This window comes from Camelus dromedarius, chromosome 3, assembly GCF_036321535.1.
Source record: "Camelus dromedarius isolate mCamDro1 chromosome 3, mCamDro1.pat, whole genome shotgun sequence".
Lineage (NCBI taxonomy): Eukaryota > Metazoa > Chordata > Mammalia > Artiodactyla > Camelidae > Camelus > Camelus dromedarius.
The window spans coordinates 57,938,835-57,958,963 of record NC_087438.1 but is presented as its reverse complement, the minus strand read 5'-3'; the positions used below and the strand labels follow the sequence as shown (position 1 = coordinate 57,958,963).

The following is a 20,129-nucleotide window of genomic DNA, read 5'->3' as shown; positions in this document are numbered from 1 at the left end:
GTAGCGAGCTTGCTAAAAATGCAGCTTTCTAGCCCTAAACCAAATTAAATCAGAATCTCTGAGGCTGGCTTTGTCAGCTAGCATAGAAGAGCCTCAAGCTTGGTTTAATGCTCTGCTATCATCATCTGGAAATTCTTAATTTTCAAGCAAGCGGCTCTACACTCTCATTCTGCCATGTGTCCTGCTAATGATATTGCTGTTCCTGGGAAGGAACGCTCAGAAATCTGCATTTTTAACACTCACTGCAGGTGATTTTGATTCAGGCATCTGCCGACCACACTGTTTGAGAACAATCCACTTTGAAGGTAACAAGGCACAGAAAAGAAATGTTACTCTGGTCATGCTTCTTATCATCTTGGAAGAAAGGCAACAGAAACCAAAACTGTGGGAGATAGTAACCACACCATTCTGGAGTTCATAAAAGCCCAGAAGTGAGATGCAGAGAAAAGCCAAACATTATACTCTTTTTAAAGACATTACACTCTTATTAAAAGAACACTTCCAAAGTCCTGAAACAGGTAGGATTGTGTATTTGGTCAGAAAAGAAAAATCAGAGATTCTAAGTCATTATGAACTTAATGTGAGCTCCTGACCAAATGTATTAATTGAAAAAATCAAAGATAAAATCTTCATAGCTGAACAGGGAGAGCTCTGAGGTCAGATATTTAAGGCTGAGAAGAAGCAAGAATAGCAAAGATGGAGAGAATCCGGGGAAGTCAACAAAGACCTGGAACATCTGAAAGTTCTCAGGGCAAAATATCACGGGCTTTTGAATAGATTAACTAGGACAGAAAAGGGATTTCAAATGGAATCAAAATCCAACAATAAGAACTTTGCACAAGAATCTGATGAGATAATTAATCAATCAATTCTGAGGAATGAAGCTTTCCCAAGCCCAAACCGAGCCCATGGTCTTCTCACAAGGGGGAGTACTAAATTCCAGCACAAATATTGGGGACACTCAATTTAGACCATTGTCACCGTGCTAGGGTAACAGCAACCATACAGACACCATGCCAAATACAGAGGAGGTGTTTCGTACATGTTAACTAAACTTGCCACCTTAGGCTGACCCAGAGAAAAAAAACTGCATTCAGCTAGAGTGTTCCAGAGCACCAGAGCCCAGGTGCTTCTCCACTAAGTTTTCCCAAACACCTATAAATCTCATCAAACTCATCTCAGCAATTTGAACACCTGTGTATAAATTTTTAGTTTCAGCTTCACTGGTTATTAACTGGTCTTGATCCCTGATAAGTAGGCTTTCTTAGCTATGTTGCAAGACTCACTTGCTCAAAACAATCCACATCCCTCAGGAAAATTTGCAATTTACGATAAAAAAAAAATAAAATGTTAAGGAACAAAGCAGAGAGAGTAGATTTATTTGTATTCTGTTTTGCTTCTTTTTCTCCATCGAGAAAATTAATTTTCAAGCTGGCAAATCTAGAACAAACATCATTAGGAGGGAATTGAAGTGCAAGATAGGTGCAGAGATAATAAGGGAGTCCTTTACAGCTTTAAATTAATTCAAGCCTTCAGGCCCAGATAAATTATATCCCAGGATATTTAAATAACTTGCAAATGTGATCAAGGAACTATTGTTGTTAAACTCTAAGAAGTCACAGGGAAAAGAAGGAGGCCCCAGAAGTTTAGAGATGGGCAAATGCTATCCCTGTTTCTTAAACTGGGTGTGTGGCTGAGAGGCAGAAGTAGCAGATTCCAAACATTACAAACTAAATGTAAGCTTCTGGTCAAATTCTTAAACAATGGTTAAGCAGTTGGTGAGTAGCTCTCTTGAATGCAGAGAACTGTTTATATTGTTCAGAGTTGAATCCTAAGGGTTCTTCACAGGGTGTGTCCATAATAGGTAATTAATAAATATTCACGAAACATTAACTGTTTAAGTAGGAAGGCTGTGTTTGAAATCAACATGAATTCACTGAGAAGTAGACAGAAGCACGTTGCTTATCTCTCTGAGCTGCATTATTGTGCAAAGCAGGACAGGCCAGGTTATACTACGGAGACAACCTCAAAATCTCAATCTCAAATCAAAATGACTTACTTTTTGCTCACACTTCACGTCCGCGGGGTAGGCTGTGGACTCCGCTCCGGGGCATCCTCACACCAGAACTCAAGTCACGATCTGAAGCACTGCCTATTGCAGAGGCAGAGAGAGACTTGTGCGGGATTGGCAAATCCACCCTTAACAGTTTCCACCTGGAGGTGAGGCAGCCTCCACCTGCATTGTTCCATTGTTCTAACGAGTCACGTGGCCATTCCTGCATTCAAAGATTGGGGGAGAACATGTGAATCTACTTTGTATCCAGAAGAAGGACCAGAAATATCTAGTTTAAAGTACTAATGGCTACTACAGTTACCTGTAAAGTGGAAATTTTATTTACAGAGTATAGTGGTTTACTGGTGTACAGCATAGTGAGTCATTTATACACATACAAAATAGAAGTCATCATACTAACTCTTGTATGGGTTATCAAACGGTTACAGTATAGCTGTAATAATAACTATCTCGTATTTTTTACAAGAAAATGTCATAGCACTTCGCTTTTCTAAATCAGTTTAAAACTAATGCTGAGCTACCAGGGCCCAAGCTGGTGAGGAGTTTAAGTTTTTGGTGGGGTTAGGAAAAGAACAACATTTATCTTCTTTTTTTCTTAATGCTTTTATTTATTTACTGATTTCTTTTTTATTTGGGGAGAGGTAATTAGGTTTATTCTTTTTGAATTTTTATTTGTTTTTTGGGGGGGAGGGTAATTAGGTTTTATTTATCTTTGATGAGGCTACTGGGGTTTGAACCCAGGACCTTACGCAAGTTAGGCATGCACTCTACCACTGCTATATACTCCCCCTCAATATTTATCTTCTTAAGGTTGCGTTAGTATCCAGAAAGGTTTCATCTGCCTTGAAAGTAAATGATTCTCGACTTTTCATTATATCATGGTCACAGCTAAGAAATACATTATCCAGTCCCATGTGATCTATTAGAAAATGGGCTTTTCTTGCTATTTCCATTCTTAGCTTGGGCACAGTTCATTTGGAGATAGTGTGGGATCATTGTGAGGCTAAAAGCTCTGGCCAATTATCTAGCCTCCATGATTGCAACTTGTAGCCACCACTTCAGTAGTCCTGTTCCCTCCTTAGATTACTACACAGGAACATAATTTCCACCATCATGGACATACGCCTTCTACCATAGTTGTAAGGAATATTTTATTGTTATAGCTCTGTCCATTGCTGTCTACCCACTTTGTACCTCCCACCACATGGGGTTTCTCTCCCATCCCACTCTGGAATTAAATGGTTTAGTCCTTTAAATGGATTTCAGTTTTCAGAAACAAGAGGTGAAAAGAAGGGGTTGTGGTTTAAGAACACCTGTTTTTACCCTTGCAACATAAATACCCCAGAAGCAAGACAACAAAAGCCAGGCTAAATCCTTGCTAAAAGGAGGAAATACAATGGGATCAAAATGCAAGTTAGGGGCTTAACAAATCATCTTCAATAATATTTCAAGGTAACATCTTTAATTTGGTGATTAAATTAAAATAAAAGCAGAATCAAATACAGTATCTGACAGAGTAGGCTTTCAATAAATGACAGTTTCTATTATTACTGTCAAATCATGTCTAATTGGCGATGTTTCCATGTTTCGAACAATTACTCAATCTGTTATTTGAAGGATGATATAGTCAAAGTGTCTCTGCTCAATGGAATGGAGGAAATAAGCACTGTTTTTAGGACACAGAACATGGAATTTTACATATAGTTCTGCTCCCTCATTTTACAGATGAGGGTTCATAATACATGTAGACTTTTAACAGTTGGAAATTTTACATTGTTCCCTTTGATAAGTATCACTAGTATCACTAACTAATTCTATTCCTGTTTCTTCATTTGTTTTATAGTCTTAATGTTATCAAAAATAAACCATTGTATATGTATGTATTTATCACCTATGGAACTCTCATCAGAAATTATTCCTAATTACCTATAAATTGAAAATTCTTGTAGGCCACCTTCAGTTTTACTTAAATAACTGGAAATCACTTGGCCAGCAAAAATACGAAGCCTTGTATTTCCCTTTAGAGTTTTTTTTTTTCTTTTACAGTTTTGGGCAATGCACCATAGTAGCATTTAGGGTGGATATATGACAGGTAAAAATCTTTCTTTAGTAAAGTACAAACTGGGCAATTGAGAAAGGAGAGATAGGGAAGGATTTGAGGAGTAACAGAACCTGAAAAGTTCATTCTCAGGTAGATCAGTTTTAGGCAAGACTTTACTCGGCCTCAGACAAATGACTCACATGTCTGTGATTCCTTTCAAAGGATCCCAGTTTAAAGATACCAGCACAATACCAATGGACTCCTTAGGGCCTTACATCATCTTGTTTGGTCTGAGCAGGCACCCCTAGAGTTCTTACGGATTAACTTGAGAAAATTGTTTCATAATATACATTCCTGCCAATCACTTAGGAAGGCTTAACTAAATTATTATTGGAAGGATTCCATTCTGTTTTTCAAATTTATTATACTTACTAACTCTATAGAGAAATATGAAATCAAGATTGACTGCAATTTATTATCAAACTAAAGGGTGACAACGCAATTCCAGTCTTAATAGTCTGAGGAATAAGGGCCAAGAATCTGTAAATCCCAAATCCTGACCATAGCTTTCAACCCTGCACTTCATATCCACTTTTGACACTTACTGAAAATGTCACTGACTCACTACATAAAATCAGAACCAATAAATAGTGAAGAAAGTTTTATTTCACTCCTTTTAAAAATATTTTCCATTTGCTTTTACTTTTTCTAGTTTGGGAGCCATTGTTGTTACTGATATTAAAAATAGAGACTTAAAGGGAAAAGAACTGATTTTTTTTTCCTTTTTATAAATTTACTAACTGCTTTATCCAGGCTAAAGCCTTCTTTTATTTTATTTCATGCTATTAATACAGAATCTCACTATAAACCAAATTTCAACACAGAATTGTGAAATGTAGAATTGGCAGAGCAAGTTATGTAAAAGGAAATGTGCTACTGCTTTACTTGAAAAATAAAGCCATATAATCTATGAATGAGAATATCTTAACTATATTATGGTATATATACCACAAAAGATTAAGTAACTGTCTTAGAACTGATGTAGGAATAAAGATGTTAATTTGGAAAGATGTTTGTAAATATAAAAAAAAAGTTTCAGTACAGTAGGTATGGAATGATCCCATTTATGTTATAAAAATGTTTGTATGTATACATTTATTTTTAAAGCATAGATGATGAATTCTGGAAGGATAAATTAGAAATTATGAACAATTATTACTTCCTGAGAGTGGAATTGGTGATCTTATTGGGAAGGTGTCTTTGTTTTCCCACCTTCCATCTTACATTATGGTTGAAATTTTGGAATCAGTATATATTTATTGTATACAAAATTTAGTTTTGGAATTTCTCTATCCTCTCATGTTTCCAATCAGGTATTAATATATGGTTTATAAATAAATCCTGCAAGATAGCCTTATTTTTAATCAATCAGGAAGTGTTTATCACAATACATTTCAATACTAATTTTTTAAAGAATTTCTTTCAAGAAGATATCCATGACATAATAAAATAAATGAGGAAACTAGAATAAGAAGAAATCAAGAAGAAAATAAATTAAAGCTAACAGTCAGTATACACAAAAAATTTTTAATCAGTTTGCTCCAGTTTTTAGAGATGAGCTGTTGATAAGCTCTTTGATTTCTTGTGTCTAAAGAAAATGGGGTAAAAATGATCAGTTTTAAGAACCATGTAGTATTTTCCTCGTGATAAGTCCTATGAGCAATTTCCTATTACTCCTATATGCCAGGAAATATCTAAGTAAGATAGGACACATCAAATTGATTTGATTCCAAATTAATAAGGTATTTCTTTAGAGTATATCAATTACAGAAAAAAATTAATAGCCATTTTTTAAATTTAAAAATCATTTTGCTTCCTGACATATTTGATTACATAGAACGAGGTATGGATATTTGGAGACTTGTTAATTCTAAACTAAAGCCGAAGAAGCTACTTTAAAAAGAACAGATGTAGAGCCCTGAGATACAGCAAATGAGGAAATCTATGTTGCCCTGGTAAAATGCTACAACACAGTATGAACTTTGATTTTATTCAGAAATTTAGGCCTCCCATGACTCAAGCTGATAGCATTTTCTTCTAAAAATTTCAGAGCCAGCTTTTCTTTTCATCATCTGATCATGATGAGAAGCAAAGACAAATCATATTAAGTAAGTGCAAATTCATATTTTAAAAAGGTGAGATGTATAGTGGCATATCAAGATGTTCTGGTTTATAATTTACACCTTCCTTTTTTTGAATTTGATGTGTTAACAAAAACATACAAAATCAGCCATTTTCTCCCACTCATTTCAACTCCACACCATCCATTACTGTCTGTAGTTCCTTATTGTTACTTGCTATTTATATAATTTTCTCCACCTCAACTCCTACTCTGTAATACATTTTCTTTCCAGAGCTTTTGGAAAGGACCTTAAGAAAAATGGGAGATTGTTTCAGAGCTCTCACATTATTTTTCTTTTGCCAAATACTGGATGTGGAAAGAATCACTCAAGTGCATTCGTGCATTATACTACAAATAGAGATGGAGTCTGTTCAAGTTCACAACAGGCTCCAGGCACCTCCATGTTTTGGGCCTCCTGTGAAGAAAAAAAAAGAGGAAAAGGAGGAGAAAAAGAGAGATGAGGAGGAGGCAGAGAAATATAAAAATGGCACAAAAAAACTATGGCATATTTTAAATATTTTCATTTATCAAATTAATATTTTAAATTTAAAAATGCAATGTATGTATTAAAACTTCATTAGAAGATAACATGGAAAATATAAACTAGAAGCTCTTTGGGAATATGAAATGTATGCCTAATACCCTCCTGCCCTTTGAGTTCCACTTTTATCCTTTCCCACATTTCCCATCTCCTTCCTTACTCTCATTCCTTCTCTGGCCTGCCTGCTTGCTTGCTTGCTTGCTTGCTTGCTTTTTTTTTTTTCTGGAATTCTTTTCCCATTAATGCTGTTTAATTGATGAAAGTATATTCAAGGAAATCAACAACAGCAGGGAAATTTTTGGATGTAGGTCATATTTTATATAATGCAGTAATTATAAGGCTAATATATGTTCATTATAGAACTTTAAGAAAATGCAGAAAATTATAAAACAAGTCATAACCTTGGAGAAAATAATTTTAAAGCATCATTTAAAATCCTTCTAGGATTTTTTCCCAAATAAATTACATATGCATATTTATTTTTATTTTTTTTCATTTTTAAGAAAATTTGGCCCAACTTTATTGAGGTATAATTGACAAATAAAAATTGTATGTGTTTACAGTATACACTGTAATGTTTTGATATACAATTACATTGTGAAATGATTACCATAAAGTTAGTTAACAGATTCATCACCTCACATAGTTAATTTTTGTGTGTGTAGTAAGAACATTAAACATTTACTCTCTTAGTAAGGAAGGAGATGGGAAATGTGGGAAAGGAAAATATTTAAAGAATATAATACAATATTATTAACTATAATCACCATGTTGTATATTAGATGTCCAGAACTTATTCATCCTGCATAGCTGAAAACTTATACCCTTTGACCAACGTCTTCCCATCCCTATCCTCCCCACCACATCCCTATCAGCCCTTGGCAACCACCATTTTACTCTCTGCTTCTGGGGGTTGGCTTTTTTAGATTCTACAAATAAGTGAGATCCTGTAGTATTTGTCTTGCTATGTCTGGCTTATTTCACTTAGCATAATGTTCTACAGCTTCATCTGTGTTGTTGCAAATGACAAGATCTTCTTAAAGCTTAAATGTTCGTCTATACTATACCTATATTTGTGTCTATAATATATCACATTTTCATTATCTTCAATGGATAGTTATGTTGATTCCATATCTTGGCTGATGTGAATAATGCTGCAATAAAATGGCGTACTGGTTATCTCTTTGAGATACTGATTTCATTTCCTTTGGATGTATACCCAGAAGTGGGATTTAGGGATCACATGGTAGTTCTATTTTTTTATTTTTTGAGGACTCTCCATAGAGTTTTCCATTGGAGCTGCACCGTTTTCTATTCCCACCAAAAGTGTACAAGGGTTCCACTTTTTCCATATTCTTGTCAATAATTTTTCTTTTATATCTTGATAATAATCTTTCTAACAGGTATGAGGTGTGATCTCATTGTGGTCTTGACTTGCATTTCTTTGATGATTAATAATGTTGAGCTTTTTTAATGTACCTGTTATAGGTCTGAATCATGAAGAAATACAATGATATTGAATCATTGATCCAAAGACCCCCAACAAAGAAAAGCCCAGGACCTGGCAGCTTTATAGATAACTTCTACCAAATATTTAAAGAAGAATTAACACCAATCCTTCTCAAAGTCTTCCAAAAAAATTGAAGAGGAAAAAACACTTCAAAACTCATTTAACAAGGCCAGAATTACTCTGCTACCAAAATGAGACAAAGATACTACAACAAAAGAAAACTACAGACCAATACCCTTAATGAAATTAGATGCAAAAGCCATCAACAAAATATTAGCAAACTGAATTCAATACCTTAAGAGGATCATATACCATAATCAAGAGGGATTTATCTTTTGGATGAAAGGATGGTTTAACATTGACAAATCAATCAATGTGATACAGAACATTAACAGAATGAGGGATAAAAATCATGATCATCTCAATAGGTACAAAAAAAGTATTTGACAAAATTCAACATCCTTTCACGATTAAAACTCTCAACAATGTGGATATAGAGGGAACATACTTCACCATAAGAAAGACCATATATGACAAGCTCATAGCTAACATGATACTCAGTGATGGAAAGCTGAAAGCTTTTCAAGACAAGGATGCCCACTCTTGCCACTTCTACTGAAAATACCAATGGAAGCCCTAGCCAAAGCTATAGGAAGAAAAATAAATAAGAGGCATCTAAATCAGGAAAAAAAAAAAAAGAAGTAAAATTATCTGTTTGCAGATGACATGATCTTAAATGCAGAAAACCCAAAGGACTCCACCAAAAAAACTGTTAGAACTAACAAATAAATTTGGTAAAGTCGCAGGATACAAATACAACATTAAAAAATTAGCAATGTTTTTATACTTTAATAATGAACTATCTGAAAAATAAATTAAGCAAATAATCTCATTTACAAGAGCTGCAAGAAAAAATAAAATACCTAGGAATAAATTTAATCAAAAAGGTGAAAGATCTGTACACTGAAAACTATAAAACAATGATAAAAGAAATTGAAGAAGACACAAATAAATGGAAAGATCTCCTGTGTTCATGGATTGGAAGAATAGTGTTAAAATGTCCATATTACCCAAAGCAATCCATAGATTCAATGCAATCCTTATCAAAATTCTAATGGCAATTTGACAACCCTAAAATTCATATGGAACCACAAAGGCTCTGACTAGCCAAAGCAATCTTGAGCAAAAAGAACAAAGCTGGACACATCAAGCTATTTGATTTCAAAATATACTACAAAGCTATAGTAATCAAAACAGTATGGTACTGGCATTAAAAACACATAGATTCATGGAACAGAACAGAGAACCTAGAAATAAATCCAAATATTTAGGTCAATTCATCTTCAACAAATATGCCAAGAAGATGCAATGGGGAAAGGATAGTCTCTTTAATAAATAATGTTGAGAAAATTGGATAGCAACATGCAGAAAAATAAAATTGGATCCGTGTCTCACACTGTATACAAAAATCAACTCAAAATGTGTGGACATATGTAAGACCCGAAACTGCAAAACTATTAGAAGGAAACAGCGTAAAATTTCTTGATACTCATCCAAGCGATGAATTTTTGGCTATAACCCCAAAAGCACAGGCAATAAAAGCAAAAGTAAAGAAAAAGGAATATATCAAAGTAAAACTCTTCTGTACAACAAAGGAAACAATCAAGAGAATGAAGAAACAACCTACAGGATGGGAGAAAATATTTGCAACCATTTATCTGATGAAGTGTTAATATTCAAATACATAAGAAACTCAACTCAATAGCAAGAAAACGACCTGATTAAAAATGGGCAAAGAACCTGAAGAGATGTGTCTTAATATCTACAAACGGTCTGCCTTCTATATGCAGGAATTCCACTGAGTCTTTTCAAAAGATAGCTCATTAGTTCTGGTTCTCCCTATGGTTCTTATAATGGAAGTGCCATGGAGCCTCTCAAAGGAAATGTGTTTCTCTCTACACCTCATGGAGGAAATGCATTCCTCTCTACATTTGTCCAGAACATTATAAGGACACATGAACTCAGTGTCCAATCAGGGAATTAGGGAAGAGAGGAGGCTAGAGAGGATACTACAGGCTAGTGAATCTCTGTCATGTATGCATTGTGGTAGGAACATACCTTAACACTTCAGACTATTCTTTCAGTTGTTGAAAATCCACAGAAAATGGATTAGTATCTAGAATTTAATAGTGCACCAATAAAATGCCAATAGCATGTTTAGATATATGAGAAGCTGTTTCTAAAGTTCATCTGGAAAACAAACCTGCAAGGATACAAAGCATATTTTGGAAAAGGAATGAGCACACACGAGAGAGAGACAGGAGAAAGAGAAGAGAGGAAAAAGAGGGAATTTGACTTACCAAATACTACTATTTATAATAAAGTTAAAATAGTTAAAACAGAATGCTACTGAACAAAATGTAACAGTTAAATTAATGGAACAGCTTATTTTAGTCTGGCAATAAAGCCAAAAACGTAAGAAAATATGATCATGGTATAAGAGGCATTTCATATCATGGGAAAATAGATTATACAACAAATAGTGTTAGGACCACAAGAAATACCTCTATGGGAAAAGTTTTTATGACTACTTCCCTAATTTCTTTATACAAAAAGCAAAATAAATTCCAGATGAAGCATATAAGTAAAGAACATAAAACTATAAAAGCAGTAAAGAAAACATGACATAATTTGAAAAGTAAATTTGGCATTGGGAAGTACTTTCAAATTTACCACAAGAACTACAACTCATAAAATTTTAATATGGCAATAAAATAAAATTTGAAAAGAAATCTGTTTGGCAAAAGACAACAACATCAAAAAACAGCAACAACCACAGTTAAAAAAAGAAAAGAATGAAGGACAAAATCTTGGAAAAAATATAACACATTTAATGTTTAGTACAGAAGAAGTTCCTACAAATCAGCAAGACCAAAGACAATAGAAAAAGAGGCAGAAACATGACAGTTCAAATAAAGGAAATAAGAAGGTTTTAAAGTATGTTAAGAGATGTTTAATCTCACTTATTTTGGGAGGAAGGCAAATTAAAGCTACATTAAAATTCTAATGTTCACTTCTCTAATCATCAAAGATCAAAAAGTTCAATAACATAAGGAAATAGGAAATCTTTGTTATTGGTGTGTGAGTTGGTATAAATACTTGGGAAGGGAAATTCTACAACATATATCAAAATTGAAAACATCTGTTCCTTTTCCCAAGAGAGAAATTTCACTTCTAGGAATATATCTAGTATATTCTTGCACTTGTGTGAAGTGATACTGTCCCAAATACTTAGTGTTTATGTAAGAGGTTCATAACAATTTAAGTGGCTATGAATGAAGAGTCAATTATATAAATTATGCTATATCCACACAAAGAAACACATGCACCTATTAAAAATAACAAGGGAAATTTATATCTAACTCACACAGAAGGCAAATATGGCTATCATATAGAGGTAGAGAGAGAGAGAGAGAGAGATAGTCTTTTGCACCTTTCTTCCTTTCAATAATATACAACTACTTGGGTAAAGAGAAAAGAAGAAAGGACACACACACGTTTGTATGTGGAGACTATCTCTGAATCTGGCAACAGTGGTAGTGTTTAGAAAAGGAACAGGTGGCTGGGGGCAAGAATGAAAGGGGAGCCTATTTTCCCTCTCTATATCCTTCTGCATATTTTGCATTTGCTATCATGGGGATGTTCTAATTTTCAGAAACTTTTCATTAATTAATTAATGTTTAAAAGAAAAAAAAAAAGTCTAAGGAACTGAATTTGTGTCTAACTGGCAAGTATCAGATATGAATATGGAGACAAGTACAGAGGCTTTGTGCAAAATTAATTTTACGTTTGGAACTCATTTTTCCTTTGAGAAACTATGATTGAGTAAGAGTCCAGATAGGTACTTACTCGTTTTTGAAACAAGACTTTTTCTCTATGATTTTCTTGTATCGCTTTCACAGCTCCTGTTTGTTTAGCTGCCTTTATAGAGGGCAGGTAGAATGCCCAGGGGACGTTCTAATGCTCCCCAGCTGAAACTGGCTCTGTTTGGGCAAGTTATTCTGCATGGGAGATTTGAAAGCCTGAAGCAGTTTTCAAGGCTAATTCCAAAGGTGAACCTGTGTCTTTGTTATTGAGAAGCACATGTAAAACCCCAAGGGTCAACACATTTGACTGCCTTTAAGCCAAGCAACTACCACAACCAACTAAATGATTCAAATGCATCTTCATCAGTGGAGCCTCCTTCCTTAGACTGTGGCATTGCCCTCCCTATTTAAATGTGGGGTTCCCAGGGCTCTGATTTTCCTACTGTCACATAAAAGCCTGCAACTTGAATTGCAAGAAATGAGAGGATGAAATTGAGCACATGCAAATATGCTACAGGGCCTGATTTGACTTAAGTCCTTTCTTGTTTTCTGGAGGTTTAATGCCTTTGAGCATCTGTGAAAGCTGGTTCTTTCTGGCAATACCATAGCCCAATTTGCTCTATTAGGAGGGTCTAATATTGAGAGGGTCTAAAATATAAACTGAAAAACAGCAGGTCCCAATTCTCCCATCAACCTACCAGGCATCTAAATTTAAAATCCTGGAAAATGTAGAGAAGTGGGGCATTCATACAACGGTCCCTTCAACCCAGTAAGGATACTGCTTTGTATTTCAGTTTGGTACATCCACATAGCATCCTTGGGCCAAACACACACACAAAGTGGTTGCAACATGTTCAGCTATGTCTACTACTCCCTCCCTCGTTTGCCTCTAGGAAAAGAAAAGATATGCCTCTTGACAAATTTTCTTTCCCCTTGAAGAATCAGAACCAGGCCTTGAGAACAGCTTAAAGTAAGCCTGTTGGCTTTCAGACCCTTTCATGTCTATTTTTGGACCTCAAGCAATGTAACTTTCTTCTGCCTTATCTTCAGACTCATGCACTGAATTTTTCCCAACTCTCTTCCTCTTCCTTTCTTTGTGGTTCTGAAGGCTAGTAGTGTGTGCCATCTCAAAATATGCCACTTTGACATCAGAATTATTTTGAGCTAAAGGCACTTGAAAAACAGCAGGAATAAGAAGAGTGCTCTGACCTCCCCTTGTCCTAAAAGCAGGAGATAAAACTCCCATGTGAAAGATGTCCTTCATATACCTGAAGGAAAGAAACATTCTTATCCAGAGGCGGGGACTCGAGGCTGAAGAGAATTCTGTATTAACTTTGTTAAAATAATTCGTAAATTCCTTTAGCCTCTCCCATATTTTACTTTTCAACAATTGCCTTTGTCCAACCTACTATAAAAGCATTTAGGTTCTGCCACTTCTTTAGTTCTTCATTTTCTCATGCGGGCTCCCATGTCACATAAAACTTATGTTAAATAAAATCTGTATGTTTTTATCCTGTTAATCTGTCTTATGTCAATTTAATTCTCAGGCCCAGCTGGAGACCCTGCGAGGGTAGAGGTAAAGTTTTGCCTTCTCTATTGATTTCTTCCCCTCTCCCATCAAAATGTAATGCTCTTACTACCTATTTCTTCAGTGTCAGATGTTTGTGAAAATACCATGTACCCTAATGCACAGCTAAAATTCTAATATATGTGCTAATGTTATACCTTCTTATACAACATATTTGCATTTAAATAGAGTTGTCTGGAGATTTAATGATTTAACCCAAAGGGATTAAAATGTCTCACATTTGTATAGCACTTTGTAGATTATATCAAGGAGCTTTTCACAAACGAGATTTCTTATGAACCTCTAAGTCACCCTGAGGCAGAGAGAGTAACCATTTTAATTTACATTGCACACTGTTGATAACTTGAGAAGTTTAGAAGCTGCCTCAGAGTCACACAGTAAACAGCGAGATATCGACTGAGGTCTGATGACTCCTGATTCAGCATTCTTACTTCTACATTTGACACCTCCAGAAGCAAATGAAATCTGTGTATTTGTGTGTCAGAGTCACCGATCACAACATGTAAGTGCCCAGTGGCTCCATCTGTTCATAGAGCCAGAAAAATTCAAGGGATGAAGATGCAGATGACATTCTGGACCTCTCACTTATAAGGATACACAGGGTGGAGAGCTGTTCTAGGATTTTTGTCAAACAACAAATGAAACCACTTGACTGGCTGACAAACTGGCCTTTTAATTTTCTTTCAAGTTTCACTAATAAACTATACCAGAATTACCTGGGGTTGGAGTTGGACCTTCTGTTAAAAATGCATATTTCTGGGCCATTACTCCTATTTACTGAACAATAAACAGAATCTCTGATGCATAAGACATTTTGAGAAACTATAAATTATTCCCTCTTCTTAAGTACAGATACGTGTGATTTACATTCTAAAATTCTCCGATGTTTACCATGGTCTCACAGGCAAGCTAACTTCTTGGCATATCACTCAAAGCTTTCTATTTTTTTCCTAGCCACTACTTCCCAGTTAATTCCTTACTACTCCTTTTCACTTGATCCCGTATATAGCCTGCAGTTTTCTCCTTTAGCATTTTTCCAACCATGAGTTGCCATCACTTCTGCTACCTAATGATCCCCTTAATTTTTCTTGATTGGCTGAGATGTTCTCTTTCCTCTGAACTCACAGCACCCTTTTCAGTGTTAGTTCTATGACTTTTGGCAAATGCATACAGTTATGTACCCACTACAATCAACACACAGAAGTGTCATACTCAGAAATTTCCTTAGATTCCTTTGTAGTAAACACCTCCTCCCTAAACAGGGTTTACAAGAAGAAATTCATAGGGATTATTTAGAACTATGAAATATTTTCAAGTGTGAGTAAACCCATTCTGGAAATAGAGAAAAACAGCATAAAAATGTTAGGTGTGTAAAGATTCTTGATGTATGTGTATGGAATACTGATAATATAATTGTTACATACTCGTGGTAAATAGTTGGGGCTTTTACATTCTGAAACAATTTGTCTAGAGATGAGACAAATAGTATCTTCCCTGTCAGTACTTTCTGAACAATAGATCTTAATTTCTAGTATTGCTATCTGCTGGTTGTTAATCATGCAGATCAGGTTAAAGGGCAAGTGACCTTTTCAGGAATGGAAGGAGCACTAATTATATCAAATGAATTGTATCTTTTTTGTCTGACAGGACAGTTGTTAGGCTGTGTTGGCATTTGTACAAATGCACAAATAATGTCAACTATGGTTATTAGTTTATAGAAGAATCCCTATTACCCAGTGCCTCAATATAAGAAGTCTCATTATCACTCTCGTTCTCATATACTTTTGTCAACATTTGCTGAGTCATATGCAGGAAGATTTTATTCTGGGAAAGGTCACCTCATTTGACTGATAGTGTACTGGCATTGTAAAGATGATTTAGAGGGTCTAAGACAGCACCAAACTGACTGCAAGGTAGTTAAGTATAAAACTGATAATCAAGAGGGAAAAAGGAGGAGGCAGTTTTCAGAAATTTTGAATATCATTTAAAATGGACATGGCTTAGGATATTCCATCTCTTCAGTTTCTTTCAAATCTAGCTTATCATATCCTCTGCCACTTTGAAGTCTTTTTGTCTCTTTTCTCCTTAGCTGCCAGTCATGAGAATGAAAAGGACAGACTTTCTGAAGTCCTGACATGGTGTTCCTGTACCCAAGTGTCACACCAATGGGGACTTCATAGCATCAATATGAGAAAACGATTATAAAAATTAAAATAATATTTTTATTATAAAATATATGTACAACTCTCTTTTTATAATGGAAAATTTTAAAAGTAAAGTATAAGAATGAAGCCCCCTGCTTCATAATTGCAGATTTTAGAAATCTTTCATCTATTTCTCACCTCTTGTTATTTTTCTTTCCTTTTACTGCTAGAATATTTTAAATAAAATTCTAGATATATAATTTCTTTCATAATATGTCTAACAGAGAAGAATTTTTAAAAATATAATCATGGTACCATTATCATACCTAACAAAATAATAATTATTTTATATCAGCCAATAACTAGTCCATGTTCAAATCTTCCCGGGTGTCTCAAAAATGTCTTTTTATAGTTTATTTACTTGAATCTAAATCCAAACAAATCGCACACATCATAACCAAATGATTTCTGTTTTAAATTTCTTTTAATCCGTAACACCTTCTCTCTTCCACAAATCTCTTTTTACCCTCCTCTCATTTCTTTTAAACTTGGCCATTTGTCCTATAGGATTTCTTCCATTATATATTTGACTGATTGATATTTTTTGGATCAATTTAGCATATTTGTCCAGACATATTTTCTATATATAGTGGTTATATCCATAAGCTTGATTAGATTCAGGGATTCAGGTTTCAGTTCATTTTATTTAATTTGCAAAACACGTAAGTGGTTCTACGTGCTTCTTATTGTTTCACATTAGGAAATGCATAATATCTGATTTTCCTACTTTTAGTGATATTAAGATTGACCAAGAGCTTCAGTTTTATCCATTATAAAATTGCCATTGACCATTTACCTAACGATTTTAGCAGCCATTATGATGGCTATCTAGATCAGTTATTACAGTAAGTTTTGCAAAATGGAGAGTTTCAAATTCTAATATTCCTTATCTATTTATTAGTTAGATTTCTTCTATATATCTTTGTTAATATGATCAATGTATAACACTTATTTCCCCAAATACTTTTTTTTACCTTGTCAAAAAACAAGACTGTTATTCAAAATAATGGCAATAATTTTGCAGTAGGAGACTAGAAAGAGACAAGCAGATTTTCTGCTGTCCTTTGCTGGAAAACACTAACACCAACCAGTTGATTCGGTTCCGTGCAGCATAGAACCACGCTGTCAAAAAGAATAACCATCTGGGAAACAAGTACATAGATGTGTAACATTAGCAAATTATATGAGAGTACAATGACATAATGCAATATTAGACATTTGAACAAAAATTTGTTAAAATATTGGTTAACTTTCATTAATGTAAACTCCCACTAGAATATCACATGAAGACAGGGATTTTTGTCTATTTTGTTCGATGCTGGGTTTTCAAGACTTAGATGCTTAGCACATCGTAAGCTCTTGATATTTATTAAATCAATACTGAATTAATGGATGAGATAATTTCAAGAAATGAATAGCTGTCAGTGATTATATCAAAGGAAAAGAGAACGAAAAGGAAAATCCAGTCTGGTTATTTGCAGCAATAGTTACTACTATGAATTAAGAACTCACATTAGGAATGTGTGTTCACCATCACATGTAAAGTTGAATGGCTTTAAATTATTTACTCACTTCCCTTGCTAATAAAACACAAACATCTGTGGGCCAAAGAATTAGGGGCATAATTTTTATTTCTCCTATTGGTAGCCTCTAGTCCTATTTCTTCGGTTAGGAACAATTTCATATTTTGTGTTCTCCATGCTTAAAAAATACTTGTTGAGTGGATGAATGCAAAATTTAATAGTTTATCGAGGTTGCTCTTAAAAACACATATTCAAGTTTTCTCTATAGAAAAGGAGTATTTTAAGATTTATGACTTTGAGTTATGATCTTGTTATTTTCATTATTTATACTATTACTAGGATGAGGATAAATATATTTAAAAAATCCTTTCTGAAATTAAAGAAAGTCTAAAGCATAATCTAAAAAAATCTTGTGATGCCACAAATATTTTTTAAAGAAAGAAAAATGCTCTTGATTTAGAGATGCTGTCTGCTGATTCTCTTCCAATTATTCTGACAATGCCTCTTTGTTTCTTGAATTCCTCCTCTTCCTCTCTTGCTAACAAGGATAATATTCATTGTTTCTTCTTCAGTGAGTTCACTGACTTACAATATCAACAAAGTTACTTAAACTTGTATCACACACATACACACACTGACACATATACACACACACACAAACTGTATCACCAGTTCTGAACTTTTTCCTGTATCTGGGCCTCCATTTCCAGTTGCACAATAACTCAAACATGTCTAAAGCCAAGTTCCCAATAGAATATCAAAACAGTTTCACTATAACCTGTAGAATTTATTATTTCTGCCAATGATACAATTTTCTCAGTCTCTCAAGCTTAAAACCTTGTTATCGCCCTTATCTCCTTGATCTGTTTTGCCATCCACCTGCAATTAATCACTAAATCCTATTGGTTTGACTTCCCTAATCTCTTGAATTGGTCTCCTCTGTTCCATTCCCATGGTCCCTGTTCTCATTACTTCTCAGCTGAACTATCATAATAGCCTCTTAACTGGTCCTTGGTTTTTCACTACTCCAATTTTGTCTCCTGCTACAGATTAATCTTGCTAACGCACAACTCAAAGTATATCACGTTTCCACTCACAAAACTCAGTAGCTCCCACTACAGAGGATTAAATAGAAACAATTTTGTTCGGCATTTGTGACCTTTGTCTGAATTTTCCATAACACAGGCCCTCATCTCCAGCCAAAGTGAGTTATTTCCCACTTCTCAAATAAAATCCAGGATTTCCTGCCTATTCCTTTAATTATGTTTCTCTATATGGTATGTCCCCTTTTCACGACCCTTTTCCCATTGTTGTCCATAAAAATACCTTCAGCCCTCAAGACATTACACAAATGCCAGAGCCTTCTAAGAGACTGTCTTACTCATGACTTCATCATATTGCAGCTTCCCTCTTTTATGAATATGTAAAACACTTTTTCAATACATATCTCTTATAGAATAATTATCACATGGGAATATATATTGTGACGATTTGTATACTTACTGGATCTCCATTTAGGAGAGAAGCCAAGTTTTTTAATCTATTCAAAATTTTTTATTCCTCACTCACAAAACATAGCAGTGTTTTGCACACTGCAAAGGGTCGTAACTATGTGTTCAATTAACTTTAAAAGATCTTTCTCGTAAGTCTGGAAAATCAGTCATACCCTTCAATGTTTACCAAAACAGTCATGTTAATATGGCTACTGTGCTGACACCAGCCAGGTGTTACCCAGGTATTACTGGCCCAGAGAAGGGCTTTAAAGTCAAAATATATGGCAAAGTGGACCACGAGACTTAAAAGACAGGAGCCATGCTTTCTACTTCCTTTATGCACATCACACAGAAGTTAATACAGTGCTGATATGCTTTGACTAATACACTTCTGCTAAAGAATGATTTACATAAACTACAGTATTTGTTTTCAAAATTCCTCCAATAATAATAAAGGATTCACTATTTTGAAATCAGCTGATCAAAGTCCTCAAATATCCAGATTTGTTTTTAGACCCTCTAAGGAGAAACACCAAGTTCCTAACAAAACAAGTTAATTTCAGCAACTGAATTCCTACAAATAAATTCAAAGTAGTAAGTATATACAAAGCCAAATCTCTGACATCTCTGTTTACTATTTCTTTGTTTTATGTTGTCCTGCAGCACATGAGGACCCATGTTTATAATGACAGACCTAGGGCACTCCCAGATCCTTCAGCAGAGACCAACTGGTATTCTGTCTACTGTGTTTCATAAAGTAAATAAGTAGTTTATACTTTTAGATTTTCAAAAGCAGAAGTCCACACTAAAACTGTTTTTGAATAGTAGTGATAAGGATACACAACATATCACAATCTTTTTAAATTCAGGTTACAATGACTTATTAAATAATTAAAACTATAGCAAGCTCTAATTCAGGGTGTCCCTTTATTCTCTACTCCATGTGATGGAGTCAGGGTAGTAGGAAACCCTACAAATTCTGTAAAAATCTCTATGTCTGGTGCTACCAAATAAACAAAGTTACTGGATAAAGCACCTCAGCTTTCACAATGGCTCTAGGAGTGGACAGTTATGTAACTCTTCTATCAAGTGCTTAAGAAATACCTA

The 20,129-nt window shown here is 34.6% G+C and overlaps 1 long non-coding RNA gene across 1 annotated transcript in view; it reads right to left on the bottom strand.

Moving 5' to 3' along the window:
* Positions 1–6,761, bottom strand: part of LOC116151968 (uncharacterized) — a 229,559-nt gene extending 222,798 nt beyond the window's left edge. The window contains exons 1-2 of the long non-coding RNA XR_004135566.2: positions 6,582–6,761; positions 2,060–2,276 (exon numbers count right to left, since the gene is read on the bottom strand). This is a non-coding gene — a long non-coding RNA (uncharacterized LOC116151968). The remainder of the gene's footprint in view (positions 1–2,059; positions 2,277–6,581) is intronic.
* Positions 6,762–20,129: the final 13,368 nt, after the last annotated feature.